Below are 16,861 nucleotides of genomic sequence, written 5' to 3'. Positions count from 1 at the left end.
TCGGGGCTCAGCTTTCTTTATAGTTCAACTCTCTCATCCGTACATGACTACATGTGAGAGTAGATGTCCAAATCCCCCACTTGGCCTCTGTTAACATCAAGGGACAGAGGCTCCTCTTTACTAATGGGCAAGTGTGAGAGATCTCTCTCTCCTCTAGGAGTCTCTCTTTCTTTCTCTCTTATTCTCTCTACTGAAATGTTTTTCATTCTGCATTTTAGCCTGAGTTCTAGGTTCAACTTTTCACTTTTTTTTTTAAGACCATAAAGATAGCTTAAGTATGTCTAAATAAATCTCACCTAACTTCAAACATGATCCTCATCTTATGCTACTTATTGAGGATAATATTATTAACATTTTTCTTGAGGCAACATTCAAAACTTAAGTAACTCCTAGGTTTAACTGACAGGAGAAAAATGAACTTCTTTACACTGACCCACTGTCATAAAGAACATTTCTACTTAATTATTTCTAATATGTTGTTCATAAGAATATTGCATTAAAGATTTATTTATAAGTAATTTCAACGGTTCTATGAAGAACTACAGGACCTTTTAGAACTAACACCCATAAAAGATGTCCTTTTCATTATATGGGACTGGAACGCAAAGGTAGGAATTCAAGAAACACCTGAAGTAACAGGCAAATTTGGCCTTGGAATACAGAATGAAGCAGGGCAAAGACTAATAGAGTTTTGCCAAGAAAATGCACTGATCATAACAAACACCCTCTTCCAACAACACAAGAGAAGACTCTATACATGGACATCAACAGATGGTCAACACCGAAATCAGATTGATTATATTCTTTGCAGCCAAAGATGGAAAAGCTCTATACAGTCAGCAAAAACAAGACCAGGAGCTGACTGTGGCTCAGACCATGAACTCCTTATTGCCAAATTCAGACTTAAATTGAAGAAAGTAGGGAAAACCACTAGACCATTCAGGTATGACCTAAATCAAATCCCTTATGATTATACTGTGGAAGTGAGAAATAGATTTAAGGGCCTAGATCTGATAGATAGAGTGCCTGATGAGCTATGGAATGAGGTTCATGACATTGTACAGGAGACAGGGATCAAGACCATCCCCATGGAAAATAAATGCAAAAAAGCAAAATGGCTGTCTGGGGAGGCCTTACAAATAGCTATGAAAAGAAGAGAAGTGAAAAGCAAAGGAGAAAAGGAAAGATATAAACATCTGAATGAAGAGTTCCAAAGAATAGCAAGAAGAGATAAGAAAGCCTTCTTCAGTGATCAATGCAAAGAAATAGAGGAAAACAACAGAATGGGAAAGACTAGAGATCTCTTCAAGAAAATCAGAGATACCAAAGGAACATTTCATGCAAAGATGGGCTCGATAAAGGACAGGAATGGTATGGACCTAACAGAAGCAGAAGATATTAAGAAGAGATAACAAGAATACACAGAAGAACTGTACAAAAAAGATCTTCATGACCCAGATAATCACGATGGTGTGATCACTGACCTAGAGCCAGACATCCTGGAATGTGAAGTCAAGTGGGTCTTAGAAAGCATCACTATGAACAAAGCTAGTGGAGGTGATAGAATTCCAGTTGAGCTGTTCCAAATCTTGAAAGATGATGCTGTGAAAGTGCTGCACTCAATATGCCAGCAAATTTGGAAAACTCAGCAGTGGCCACAGGACTAAGAAAGATCAGTTTTCATTCCAATCCCAAAGAAAGGCCATGCCAAAGAGTGCTCAAACTACCGCACAATTGCAATCATCTCACATGCTAGTAAAGTAATGCTCAAAATTCTCTAAGCCAGGCTTCAGCAATATGTGAACCATGAACTTTCTGATGTTCAAGCTGGTTTTAGAAAAGGCAGAGGAACAAGAGATCAAATTGCCAACATCTGCTGGATCATGGAAAAAGCAAGAGAGCTCCAGAAAAACCTCTATTTCTGCTTTATTGACTATGCCAAAGCCTTTGACTGTGTGGATCACAATAAACTGTGGAAAATTCTGAAAGAGATGGGAATACCAGACCACCTGATCTGCCTCTTGAGAAATTTGTATGCAGGTCAGGAAGCAACAGTTAGAACTGGACATAGAACAACAGACTGGTTCCAAATAGGAAAAGGAGTACGTCAAAGCTGTATATTGTCACCCTGTTTATTTAACTTATATGCAAAGTACATCATGAGAAACGCTGGGCTGGAAGAAACACAAGCTGGAATCAAGATTGCCAGGAGAAATATCAATAACCTCAGATATGCAGATGACACCATCCTTATGGCAGAAAGTGAAGAGGAAATAAAAAGCCTCTTGATGAAGGTGAAAGTGGAGAGTGAAAAAGTTGGCTTAAAGCTCAACATTCAGAAAACGAAGATCATGGCATCCAGTCCCATCACTTCATGGGAAATAGATGGGGAAACAGTGGAAACAGTGTCAGACTTTATTTTTCTGGGCTCCAAAATCACTGCAGATGGTGACTGCAGCCATGAAATTAAAAGATGCTTACTCCTTGGAAGGAAAGTTATGACCAACCTAGATAGCATATTGAAAAGCAGAGACATTACTTTGCCAACAAAGTTTCGTCTAGTCAAGGCTATGGTTTTTCCTGTGGTCATGTATGGATGTGAGAGTTGGACTGTGAAGAAGGCTGAGCACCGAAGAATTGATGCTTTTGAACTGTGTTGTTGGAGAAGACTCTTGAGAGTCCCTTGGACTGCAAGGAGATCCAACCAGTCCATTCTGAAGGAGATCAGCCCTGGGTGTTCTTTGGAAGGAATGATGCTAAAGCTGGAACTCCAGTACTTTGGCCACCTCATGCGAAGAGTTGATTCAATGGAAAAGACTCTGATGCTGGGAGAGATTGGGGGCAGGAGGAGAAGGGGACGACAGAGGATGAGATGGCTGCATGGCATCACTAACTCGATGGACGTGAGTCTGAGTGAACTCCGGGAGTTGGTGATGGACAGGGAGGCCTGGCGTGCTGAGATTCATGGGGTCGCAAAGAGTCAGATACGACTGAGTGACTGATCTGATCTGAATTCATACTTTATCTTTATTGGAGATAAACTTAGTTTGAGATTTAACTTTTTAAGTTTGTTCTATTAATGTATAGCAAGCTGATAAGGAAAGTGACACTTTTAGTTTGTTTTCCCACATTTGTAATATTTAATAAGCTTTTAAATATATTCATTGAAATTATGTTTATAACCATGTCTATGTTAATCTATGTCTATTGCCAAATTCTATTTGGCAATAAATAGAACTTAGAGCTTTGAACAAATTACAAAATTATTTCCCACATTTTCCAATTGCATTTTTAAAATTCTAGTTTAAGGCATGTCAATCCAAAGTGATAATAAAAGAATATTTCATTCCTTATGATCAGATGGTGGTGTGGGTGATACTGTCTAGTCAAAAAACAAAGAGACATGAAAAAGGTTGAGGGTGTCATGGAGTTTTCATATGAGCTGCTCAGCTGAATGCTGTGTTCTGCCTCTGGCTGGTGTGGAGGAGTATGTGTCTGTGCCTCTCAAGTTTCTGACAGAGATTCTGATATTCACAAGTTGTATAACCCAGTCAAGGCAAGGCTCACTTCTCTCAACTGTCATCATCTTGAAATTATCAGCCATATGGTTCCATTTTAGCACCTCTCCAAAATACCTGTCAATCTAAATCATCTGCTAGGACAGTTGAATGTAAGCTATTTGTGATTCTTATCTATTCATATTCATTCATTTTGTCTGTCCCTTTTTGTAAATTCCTTTACCTATGGCCATTGTTCTAAAAATTAAATATATATGTTTTCTGAAAGATCCCTAAGATATTTAAGATCATTCACTTAAATGCATCCTAAATGTACTGACACTTGCAAGTTTTATAGCTATACACCTCATTTGGCCTTAAAATCTTATACAATGAGTTCCCTACATACATACGAGTTCCATTCTGAAAGCCCATTTATGAATCCAATTTGTTCCTAAGTCCAACAAAGTTAACCTGGCTACTCAACTAACACATTTGACTATCTAATAATGTACTCTAATATGTTTATAATATTTCCACACAAATAATACATAAAAACAAGCAGAAGAAATAAAGAAAACATTAATCTTACAGTACAGTACCTGGAGTAATACAGTAATATAGTACAGCAGCGGTATACAGGGGCTGGCATCAAGTGACCAGGCAAGAAGTGTTACTGACTGGTGGAGGGAGAGGAGGTGGGAGATGGTAGAGCTGAAGGACTGTCAGCAACAGGAGTCAAAGGGCAAGCTGCAATTGCACTCATGCTTGACAATGATGGCAAAGTTTCTTGTTCCTTGCTAGATTGAATTCTATCTACCCTCTTGAAAAAATGGTCAAGTTACACTGTATTACTGTACTCTCATGAGAAACGCTGGACTGGAAGAAACACAAGCTGGAATCAAGATAGCCAGGAGAAATGTCAATAACCTCAGATATGCAGATGACACCACCCTTATGGCAGAAAGTGAAGAGGAACTCAAAAGCCTCTTGATGAAAGTGAAAGTGAAGAATGAAAAAGTGGGCTTAAGGCTCAACATTCAGAAAATGAAGATCATGGCATCTGGTCCCATCACTTCATGGGAAATAGATGGGGAAACAGTGGAAACAGTGTCAGACTTTATTTCTCTGGACTCCAAAATCACTGCAGATGGTGACTGAAGCCATGAAATTAAAAGACGCTTACTCCTTGGAAGGAAAGTTATGACCAACCTAGATAGCATATTCAAAAGCAGAGACATTACTTTGCCAATAAAGATTCATCTAGTCAAGGCTATGATTTTTCCTAGGGTCATGTATGGATGTGAGAGTTGGACTGTGAAGAAGGCTGAGCACCAAAGAATTGATGCTTTGAACTGTGTTGTTGGAGAAGACTCTTGAGAGTCCCTTGGACTGCAAGGAGATCCAACCAGTCCATTCTGAAGGAGATCAGCCCTGGGATTTCTTTGGAAGGAATGGTGCTAAAGCTGAAACTCCAGTACTTTGGCCACCTCATGAGAAGAGTTGACTCATTGGAAAAGACTCTGATACTGGGAGGAATTGGGGCCAAGAGGAAAAGGGGACGACAGAGGATGAGATGGCTGGATGGCATCACTGACTCGATGGACGTGAGTCTCAGTGAACTCCGGGAGTTTGTGATGGACAGGGAGGCCTGGTGTGCTGCGATTCACAGGGTCACAAAGAGTTGGACACGACTGAGTGACTGATCTGATCTGACACAATTTGTATTGCAAAGCACACAAAAGCATAGCCCTTTGCATGTGACCATGTATGCCAGACCACTATCTTCCCACATCTCCGCCAGAGACTCCTGGACACTCACAGGCAAGTCTGGGCCTGTCTCTTGTGTGGTCACTGCTCCTTTCTCATGGGTCCTGGTGCACAGGATTTTGTTTGTGCCCTCCAAGAATCTGTTTCCCCAGTCCTGTGCAAGTTCTGTGGCCCTGTGGTGGGGTTAATGGTGTCCTCCTTCAAGAGGGATTATGCTACACCCAGGTCTGCTGCACCCAGAGCCCCTGCTCCTCTGGCAGGCCACTGCTTACCGTTAGCTCTGCAGGAGACACTCAAACACTGGTCTGGCTCAGTCTCTGTGGGGTCCCATGGTGCATGCAACGTTTTGTTTGAGTCCTCTGAGCATCTCCAGTGGGTGTGGGGTTTGATTCTAAACATGATTTCTCCCCTCCTACCATTTTTCTGGGGCTTCTCCTTTGCCCTTGGACATAGGGTATCTTTTTTGGTGGGATCCAACATTCTCCTGTAGATGGTTTTTCAACAGCGAGTTGTAATTTTAGAGTTCTCACAGGAGAAGATGAGTGCACGTCCTTCTGCTGCTGCTGCTAAGTCACTTCAGTCGTGTCCAACTCTGTGCGACCCCATAGATGGCAGCCCACCAGGCTCCCCTGTCCCTGGGATTCTCCAGGCAAGAACACTGGAGTGGGTTGCCATTTCCTTCTCCAATGCATGAAAGTGAAAGGAAGTCGCTCAGTTGTATCCGACTCTTCGAGACGCCATGGACTGCAGCCTACCAGGCTCCTCTGTCCATGGGATTTTCCAGGCAAGAGTATTGGAGTGGGGTGCCATTGCCTTCTCTGGCACGTCCTTCTACTCTGCCATAAATAGGACCTTTTTTTTTTTTTTTTTTCCACCTGTATCTTTTCTCATTCACAGTGGGGCTATACTGATCACTGAGTCTGGCCTGTGCTTGTGCTTTGACCAAAGGAATTTCATAGAAATGATGAGTGAGTTATGAGGTTTGGCCACAAGAGGTTTTGATTCTTCTATCTTCAACTGATTAGAAAGGTGTTTTGCACTGCAATTTGAAGAGGCTCATATGGCTACTAACTAGACTAAGAGAGCAATGTGAAGGGGAAGTGAAGTAACCAAGTTAAAAACCAGCACTATGTATCAGACAAGAGTGAGGGTTTCTTGGACAGCTGATCATTCGGATAAATGCAACCACACGTTTGAAGCCCGAGAAAGTAGTGCAGGAACAATACAGCCAACTCAGAATCAAGAGGGGGAAAGAATCAGATCATTACTGTATTAAGCAGTAAGCTTTTCAGGTAGATAACTGTGTAGGAAAAGTCAGATAATGTAAATGCAGACATTAAAATACAATACAGGAGGTTGTATGCTTTGCTAATTTTCAAAGAATTTATGGCTAAATATCCAATTCTGAGTAGAATTAAGGTAGAAGCTCTTGCTTTTATTTCTCTATTCCTAGATACATTTGAGACTGTCAGTTATTTGGTTCAATGTTATGAGTAGATATCTGAAATAATCTTTCTGATTTTATAAAAGTTATATTTTAAATTTTATATGCAAGAAAGAATAGAAGATGCAAAACCTGAAAACGTGCATTACAACACTCATGTGTATCTTGTGTGTGCTAGTTTTTCAGTCGTGCCGACCCTTTGTGACCTCATGGACTGCAGCCCACCAAGCTCCTCTGTCCATGGGATTCTCCAGGCAAGAATCCTGGAGTAGGTTGCCATTCTCTTCTCCAGGGGATCTTCCTGACCCAGGGATCGAACCTGGGTGCCCTGCACTGCAGGTAGATCCTTTACCATTTAAGCCACCAGGTTATAAATATTTGAATATGACTGGCATGTATTTTTCAGTTAATGTTAATCACAAATAATGCATGAAATACATATTTAGGAGAAGTTCTTAAATTATCTAATAGAGAAGATAAAGTAAATACATAGAGAAATATAGAGATACAAATACATATAAATACCCAAATACATATATTTGTATTTGCAAATACATTTGTATTTGCATATACATGTATATGTAATATGCATGTATATGTAAGTGTATATGTAAATGCATTACATATGTATTTGCATATGCAAATACTCATACAACTTTAAGTGAATACATGGAATAATTATACCAAAAAGGTCTTAATGATCCAGATAACCATGATGATATGGTCACTCAGCTAGAGCCAGACATCCTGGAGCGTGAAGTCAAGTGGGCCTTAGGAAGCATTCCTAGGAACTAAGCTACAGGAGGTGACAGAATTCCAGCTGAGCTATTTAAAATCTTAAAAGTTGACGCTGTTAAAGTATTACACTAAATATTCTAGCTAATTTGAAAAACTCAGCAGAGGCCACAAAACTGGAAAAAGTCATTTTTCATTATAATCCCAAAGAAGGGCAATGCCAAAGAATATTCAAACTACCATACAACTGTGCTCATTTCACATTCTAGCAAGGTTATGCTCAAAATCCTTCAAACTAGGCTTCAGCAGTACATGAACTGAGAACTTCCCAATATACAAGCTAATATTTGATGAGGCAGAGAAACCAGATATCAAATCACCAACATTTGTTGGATCATGAAGAAAGAAAGGGAGTTTCAGTAAAACATCTCATTTTATTTCATTGACTAGTTTTTAACTGTGTGGCTCACAAGAGACTGTGGAAAATTCTTAAAGAAATGGGAGTACCAAATCATCTTCCCTGTCTCTAGAGAAATGTACTTGAAGGTCAGGAAGCTATAGTTAGAACTGGACATGGAATAATGGACTGGTTCAAAATTGGGAAAGGAGTATGTCAAGGCTGTATATTATCACCCTGCCTATTTAACTTATATGCAGAGTGCATCATGTGAAATGCTGGGCTGTAGGAACTACAAGCTGGACTCAAGATTGCCAGGAGAAGTATCAGTAACTTCCAGTATGAAGATGGTACCACCCTAATGGCAAAAAGTGAACAGTAACTAAAGAGTCTCTTGATTTCATTGAAAGAGATGAGTAAAAAAACTGACTTGAAACTCAGCATTCAAAAAACTGAGATCATGGCATCTGGTCTCATCACTTCATGACAAATAGAAGAAGAAAAAATGGAAGGAGTGACAGATTTTATTTTCTTGGGCTTTGTCATTTTCTTGGGCTCCAAAATCACTGTGGATAGTAACTGTAGTCATGAAATTAAAAGATGCTTGCACCTTGGAAGGAAAGCTATGACAAATCTAGACAGAAATTAAAAAGCAGAGACATCACTTTCCGAACAAATATCCATATAGTCAGCGCTATGGTTTTTCCCGTAGTCATGTACGAATGTGAGAGCTGGACCATACAAAATACTGAGTGCCAAAGAATAGATGCTTTTGAACTGTGGTGCTTGAGAAAACTCTTGAGAGTCCCTTGGACTGCAAGAAATCCAAATCAGTCAATCCTACAGGAAATCAACCCTGAATAGTCATTGGAAAGTCTGATGCTGAAGCTGAAGCTCCAGGAGAAGGGGATAGCAGAGGATGAAATGGTTAGATAACATCACCAGGTCAATTGACATGAATTTGAACAAGCTCCAGGAGATAGTGGAGTACAGAAGATGTGCTGAAGTTCATGGATTGCAGAGTCCGAAAAGACTTATAGACTGAACAACAATTACTACTACATGTGTGTGTGTGTGTGTGTGTGTGTGTGTTTGCTTTGCATTGGGACAATGCTATAACTTTTCCCTAGTATAAAAATCTTCTGAAAATAAGGGAGTGTCTCACTTCACTGCCATAATCAATCTAGAATAAGGCATGACTAGGTTATTTATTCTAAGCAATAAAATAAGAGTTCATACTGATTCTAGTTAGAAACATTAAACAGTTTATGTGGTTTTCCATAGCTCTATCTTCTATATGATTCTAGGACTTTCTTGTTTCCTTATATCTGATCCCTTAGCATTTGAAATTGTTTCCTTTGGCAACCATTGAACAGGTAAGTTGAGCAAAAAATGAAACTTGCTACCTTAGGACACTGGATTTTGGAATTATATCAGGTGACTAGGTTATCCAGCCCAGCATCACTGATAAACTGTGGAAATGCATATATATTTGCATAATTGAATATAACTTAATATGTTCAGAACAACATGTAAGTATGATTTGGATCCAACTTTATGATAAAATAGCATCATTTATTTTAATTGAAATGCTTAAACTATATGGCCAAATAAACTGTAACATTTCAGTTATGCAACTCACTGTTGCCTTACTTTTTATAGTGAAGAAAATTATTTTGATTACTTTAGTATACTTCCTATTATTTCACCTCTAACATGATGTTCTACTGAAGAAAGAAATGGCAACCCACTCCAGTATTCTTGCCTGGAGAATCCCATGGACAGCAGAGCCTGGTGGGCTGCTGTCCATGGGGTCACACAGAGTTGAACACAACTGAAGCGACTTAGCAGCAGCAGCAGCAGCATGATGTTCTACTAGCATTATAGATCCTTCTTTTCTTACCTTTGTTACATAAATAGTATAATTCTTTTTTTATGATTAGCTATATCAACATGATAATGGGCCATAAGTTACACTAAATTTAGAAACATTCCAATATTTGGACTTAAATAAATTCTTCTGGTGTTCTAAGATGCAAATTACTTTTTGTACAAAACACACCAACATCTAAAATCAATCTCAAGATATTCTGCCATTTTATTTCTCTTATGTCATCAACCTCTGCAAGACAACATATATTAATATACATTTAAACATTAAGAGAAAAGAACATTCCCACTTAAGAAGAGCAACATAATGAAAATTTATTTTTTTTGGTTATAAATTCTGTTTAATTCCTTCCAGTCTTTGAAGATTTATTTTGAATTGCAAACATTTGAAGTAGTTTGGTTTTTGTTAAAAAGGATACCTGAGAATAAAATATACACTATTCTTTCTAATAAATGAATCAATCATCGTGAAACAACTCACCACTAGAACATTTTTAAAGACATATTTTGAAAATGTTTGATGGTCATATGAAATAGATTTTCTAAAATTGGCATCTGCTCTTTGATTGGTCTCATGCCCTACTAAAATTACTTTTATTTTATTAAAAAAATGTCCATGGAGAGGATTATTAAATTTTATTTCAAAGAGCATCTCCTTATTTTCTTATTTACACTCTTGTCTTCAACAATGTCTGAAATTTCTAACATTATCCTTTCTATAATTTTTTTCTTTTGGGACTTGAAGAAGATTCATTAGTTAGCTCATCAATGTTAGAAATACAAGACTCCATAATTTTTATTGTTTGGCATCCTACATTTCTTTAGCCAAATTTGTAGTATGCTTTATGATTTTAATCCATCTCTGCACAAATTTACTAAGCATTATACCAATTGGCTTTTTCAGTGTCTTACTTAAAAAAGAAATTTTTTGTGTACATTTAAACATATTTAATTTGAGTTAATACAATATTTAATTAGAGTAAATACAGTAGGCTGTAAATATATATATATATAATTTGTATTATTTAATTTAGCAAGTTTTACTATTTAATAATTGAGTTGTACATAAAATTTGTATATAATATATTTTCTTTTTTAAATCAGTAATTACACATAGCATAAAATTAAGCTGTTTCCCAGACAAATTTGGTGAAAGAATTAAGAGCAGGGAACTATATTTTAAATTATTCTTGTTAATAGAATGCTTCCTTTAATATTTTCTGTTTGGTTACTACAGATGTGGAAGAAATATATTGAGCTTATAAAAGAGCATTGTATTTGACATCTATTTAAACTCTCCTGTGAATCAATGGCACCCCACTCCAGTACTCTTGCCTGGAAAATTGCATGGACAGAGGAGCCTGGTAGGCTGCAGTCCATGGGGTCTCTGAGGGTCGGACATGACTGAGTGACTTCACTTCCATTTTTCACTTTCATGCAATGGGGAAGGAAATGGCAACCCACTCCAGTGTTCTTGCCTGGAGAATCCCAAGGACCGGGGAGCCTGGTGGGCTTCTGACTATGGGGTCGCACAGAGTCAGACACGACTGAAGCAACTTAGCAGCAGCAGCAGCAGTGAATCAATATTATGACTATTGATCTTTTTGTAGTATCATCTAAGAAATAATTTATATTCTGATAATTGCATTTATGTCTTTTAACTGTTTTATGATGCTTACCAGAATTTCCAGAATTATGTTAAACAATAGTAATTATATCTGTATAGTTTTATTCAAAAGAAATAGAAAACTCAGTTTGTACAACTGTATACATAGGTGATATAAGGCAATAAGTAAATTTATTACTAAAGTATTTACAGCTGATTGGTCCAAGTGATTATACTTCTAAAATGTAATGCACATTAGGTTTCTCCAATAGATACAAAAATTTAATTTCTTGTAATATGAAGAGCCTGAAGCTGAGTCAGCTATAAAAGTAGGCAGGAACTTCTTGAAAACTACTAAATGCTTGTTTTCTAGCATTTCATAATTCTATACTCACCAAAAACTCTATTAGAGGGTTTCTCTCCAATGTTGAAGAAAATTCGATAGTGGCGGATTTCCATCAACATTTTTTCTTTAATTTGGTTTCATTTACTAAGACATGATGTTGTTAGGTTTTGGCGTCCCTCCTGGAACAATTCATTATTAGAATATGGAAATGTTCAGCTTTTTCTGGGATAATTCAACTCCTCCACAGTTGTTAGTTATGTCAGTCTCTATTCTGGTGCCTCCTTGAACAGTTTGACTGATTTTGAATGCATGTGACTTATCCTTGGAAAATGTCTGCTACAAATCTTTTTCAATAATCAGCATTTACAATTTCTTCATCCTTTTGAAAATGTCAGAATATTCAATTCATCTATTGCTTCTTAGCCTTTTTACAAAAATATTTTTAATGAATATGAAATGTAAACAAAGCTCAATCGTGACATCATCTCTGCTCCATTTGGCATCAGCTGGGTCAGCCCAATGACTAAGGGTTCAGTTCAGTTCAGTCGCTCAGTCATGTCCAACTCTTTGCGACCCCATGAATCACAGCATGCCAGGCCTCCCTGTCCATCACCAACTCCCGGAGTTCACTCAAACTCATATCCATCGAGTCGGTGATGCCATCCAACCATTTCATCCTCTGTCATCCCCTTTTCCTCCTGTCCCCAATCCCTCCCAGCATCAGAGTCTTTTCCAGTGAGTCAACTCTTCCCATGAAGTGGCCAAAGTACTGGAGTTTCAGCTTTAACATCAGTCCTTCCAAAGAATACCCAGGGCTGATCTCCTTCAGAATGGACTGGTTGGATCTCCTTGCAGTCCAAGGGACTCTCAAGAGTCTTCTCCAACATCACACTTCAAAAGTATCAATTCTTCGGCACTCAGCTTTCTTCACAGTCGAACTCTCACATCCATACATGACCACAGGAAAAACCATAGCCTTGACTAGACGAACCTTTGTTGGCAAAGTAATGTCTCTGCTTTTCAATATGCTGTCTAGGTGGGTCATAACTTTTCTTCCAAGGAGTAAACCTCTTTTAATTTCATGGCTGCAGTCACCATCTGCAGTGATTTTGGAGCCCAAAAAAACAAAGTCTGACACTGTTTCCACTGTTTCCCCATCTATTTGCCATGAAATGATGGGACCAGATGCCATGATCTTCGTTTTCTGAATGTTGAGCTTTAAGCCAACTTTTTCACTCTCCTCTTTCACTTTCATCAAGAGGCTTTTTAGTTCCTCTTCACTTTCTTCCATAAGGATGGTGTCATCTGCATATCTGAGGTTATTGATATTTCTCCTGGCCATCTTGATTCCAGCTTGTGCTTCTTCCAGCCCAGTATTTCTCATGATGTACTCTGCATATAAGTTAAATAATCAGGGTGACAATATACAGCCTTTACATACTCCTTCAAATCAACTAAATTCTAGCTCATTCATATATACAGAAGGTGATACTGGCTGTCACTGAGATTTTAGCCAAGAGTGTCATGACTCTTTATATTTCCTGGACTTTCTCAAAATACAGTAAATTAATTTCCAGAGTGAATATCCCAAAGATAGTCATGTCACAGCTTTGTAACATTTTACAACCTAATATAAGAATTGTGAAAAATCATACCATAATGTTATTTTTTTTAGATATTTGTCACTGAAGCTCATCCACATTTAAAGGAGAGGAAATCAAATTTCAACTTTGATGGAGAAGTTTTGTGGATATGTTTTTAAAACCATAAGAGTGGATATCTACTGGGATATCTACTGATATACTTTTCATAATCTTCAAATCTCAAAAGGGTTTGGCCATGTTTTATCTGTGTCTTGACATCCCATATCCTTATAGCAGGTTCTTGTATGTAATTTTTCTGTGCTTAGTCACTCAGACATGTTCAACTCTTTGCAACTCCATGGATTGTAGCCCACCAGTCTCCTCTGTCCGTGGGGATTCTCCAGGAAAGACTACTGGAGTGGGTTGCCATGCCCTCCTCCTGGGGATCTTCCTGACCCAGGGATGGAACCTAGATGTCCTTCATTGCAGGTGGATTCTTTACCGACTGAACCACAGGGAAGTGAAGTGAAATGACTGCCGCTTAGTCATGTCTGACTCTTTGTGACCCCATGGGCTATACAGTCCATGGAATTCTCCAGGCCAGATTACTGGGCCTATGTAATTTTTAATCTGGTCAAACTAACACTGTCACAAATTCCTTTTTGTTTTGTAGAATTAATAGGATATCTTATTTCCATATCTGTTGCTACTTTCTATATTTTCTTTTGACTTATGCTGATGAATTTTGGCTTAATTTGGTGGTACACAGATGAAGAAATGAAATAGTAATGCAGCATTATGTTGAAAATTGTCCTAATTAACTTGATTCTACATTTTAGAAATGCCGAATAGCTTTGGACAATTTCTTTTGGTCAATTTATCATATAAACATAATTCTAAGTATTGTATTACATTCCTGAAGAGTATGAATGTCTTCCCATAGAAGAGAGAGATTTTGTTATCATTACCTATGCACAGTGGAGTGATTTGGTATAAATTGTATTGGTTGTACATTTTTTTTCTAAAAAGTTTGACATTGCCATCTAACATTTAAAAGCATGCTGGAGAACTTGAATCCTGACCTTCTTTTCAAGTATATAATATATTTAATTATTCTTTTTTTGTGTGAATTTTATGTTGCTTTCCATATGTATATATATGTATATATATATTTATATTAAAAATTAACTGAACTATAATGAATAGTTTTAATGTTTATGCTCTTGTACATTCATAACTATAGAAGTATTTTTAGTATTCACTTGACTATTTTCTATATCTCTTATCCCATTCATTTTTAAAAATAATTATTAGAGTATAATTGATTTACAATGTTGTGTTACTTTCTACTGTACAGTAAAGAGAATCCGTTATACATATACATATATCCACTCTTTTTCAGATTCTTTTCCCATATAGGTCATTACAGACCACCGAGTCAAGTTCACTCTGCTATAGTTGTCTATTTTTAGTTGTCTATTTTACATATTATAGTACATATATGTCAATCCCAGTCTTCCAATTTATGCCTCCTCCTCCTTTACCTCTGTGAACCACAAGATTACTTTCTACATATGAAATTCTTCTTTGTAAATTACTTTATTTGAACCATATCTCTTCTTATGAGATATCATGCATTTGTCTTTCTCTGCCTTACTCAATATAACAATCTCTAGATCCATCCACAATGCTGCAAATGTCATTATTTCATTTTTTATGGCTTAGTAATATTGCATTGTATACATGCACCATATCTTAGCTATTGATTCATCTGTCAGTGGATATTTAGGTTGCTTCTTTGTCTTGGTTATTGTAAATAGTGCAGAAATAAATGTTGGCATGCATGTCTTATCAATTATAATTTTCTTTTCGCATATGCCCAGGAGTAGTATTGCTGGATTGTAGTGTCATTCTAGCTTTATTTTTTAAAGGAATTTTCACACTGTTCTCCATAAAGTCTATACCAATTTACAGTCTCACCAACAGTGTACAAGGGCTCCTTTCTTCCACAATCACTCCATAATTTATTGTTTCTAGATTTTTGTTTGTTTCTGTCTAGATTCCTTGATGATGCCCATTCTGACCAGTGTAAGGTGACGCCTTATTGTAGATTTGATTTACATTTCTCTAATAATTAGTGATGTTAATCTTTTCTTGTGTTTTTTTTTTTTTATTATCTGCATGTATTCTTTGGAAACAATATATATTTAGATCTTATACTTTTTTGTTTTTTAACCTGGGTTTTCAATGTTGTTATTGAGCTACATAAGCTGTAAAGAAAGCTGAGTGCCGAAGAATTGATGATTTTGAACTGTGGTGCTGGAGAAGACTCTTGAGAGTCCCTTGGACTGCAAGGAGATCCAACCAGTCCATTCTGAAGGAGATCAGCCCTGGGATTTCTTTGGAGGGAATGATGCTAAAGCTGAAACTCCAGTACTTTGGCCACCTCATGAGAAGAGTTGACTCATTGGAAAAGACTCTGATGCTGGGAGGGATTGGGGGCAAGAGGAGAAGGGGAAGACAGAGGATGAGATGGCTGGATGGCATCACTGACTTGATGGACGTGAGTCTGAGTGAACTCCAGGAGTTGGTGATGGACAGGGAGGCCTGGCGTGCTGTAATTCATGGGGTCGGAAAGAGTTGGACATGACTGAGTGACTGAACTGAACTGAAGCTGTTTTTATATTTTGGAGATAATCCTTTGTGTGTCGTTTCATTTTCAAACATTTTCCTCCATTCTGTGGGTTGTTTCTTTTTGTTGTTGTTGTTTTACTTACAGTTTCCTTTACTCTGCCATAGCTTTTTTAGTTTAATTGAATAGCTTTTTTATTTTAATTGAATCCCATTTATTTATTTTTAATTACTGCAGTAGGTGGATCAGAAATGATCTTACTGCAATTTGCATCAGAGAGTGTTCTGCCTACGTCTTTCTCTGAGTTTTATACTATGCATTCTTATGTTTAGATCTATAATCCATTTTGAGCCTATTTTCCACAAGGAGTTAAACAAAAGTATATTTTCATTCATTTACATGGAGATGTCCAGTTTACCCAGTGCCACTAATTGGAAGCTTTTTCTCTATTGTGCATATTGCCTCCTTTGTCATAGATGAGTTGACCACACTTATGTAGGTTTACTTCTAGAATTTCTATCCTGTTCTATTGATCTATATTTCTGTTTTTTTTGTGTGTGTGCCAGCACCATACTGTTTTGATTACTATAGCTATTCAGTATAGTCTGGAGTCAGGGAACCTAATTCCTCTTGCTCAGTTTCTCTTTGTCAAGATTTTTTTGGCTATTTGGGGTCTTTTTGTTTCCATACAAATTGTATTTTTGTTTTTCTAATTCTGAAAAAAATGTCATCACTAATTTGATAGTGATTGCACTGGGTTTGTAGATTGCTCTTGGTAGAATAGTCATTTGATACTGTTGATTCTTCTAAGAACATAGTAAAATTTTCCATCTTTTTGTGGTCATTAATTTCTTTCATCAGTGTCTTACAAATAGTTTTCCAAGTACATATATTTTGCTATCTTACATAGGTTTATTGCTAGATATTTTATTGTTTTTGATGTAATGGTAAGTGGAATCAT

This window comes from Bos grunniens, chromosome 12 (assembly GCF_055505025.1).
Source record: "Bos grunniens cultivar Pamir isolate PY7600 chromosome 12, Bosgru_T2T1.0, whole genome shotgun sequence".
Classification (NCBI taxonomy): Eukaryota; Metazoa; Chordata; class Mammalia; order Artiodactyla; family Bovidae; genus Bos; species Bos grunniens.
Note: the sequence above shows the minus strand (reverse complement) of the source record.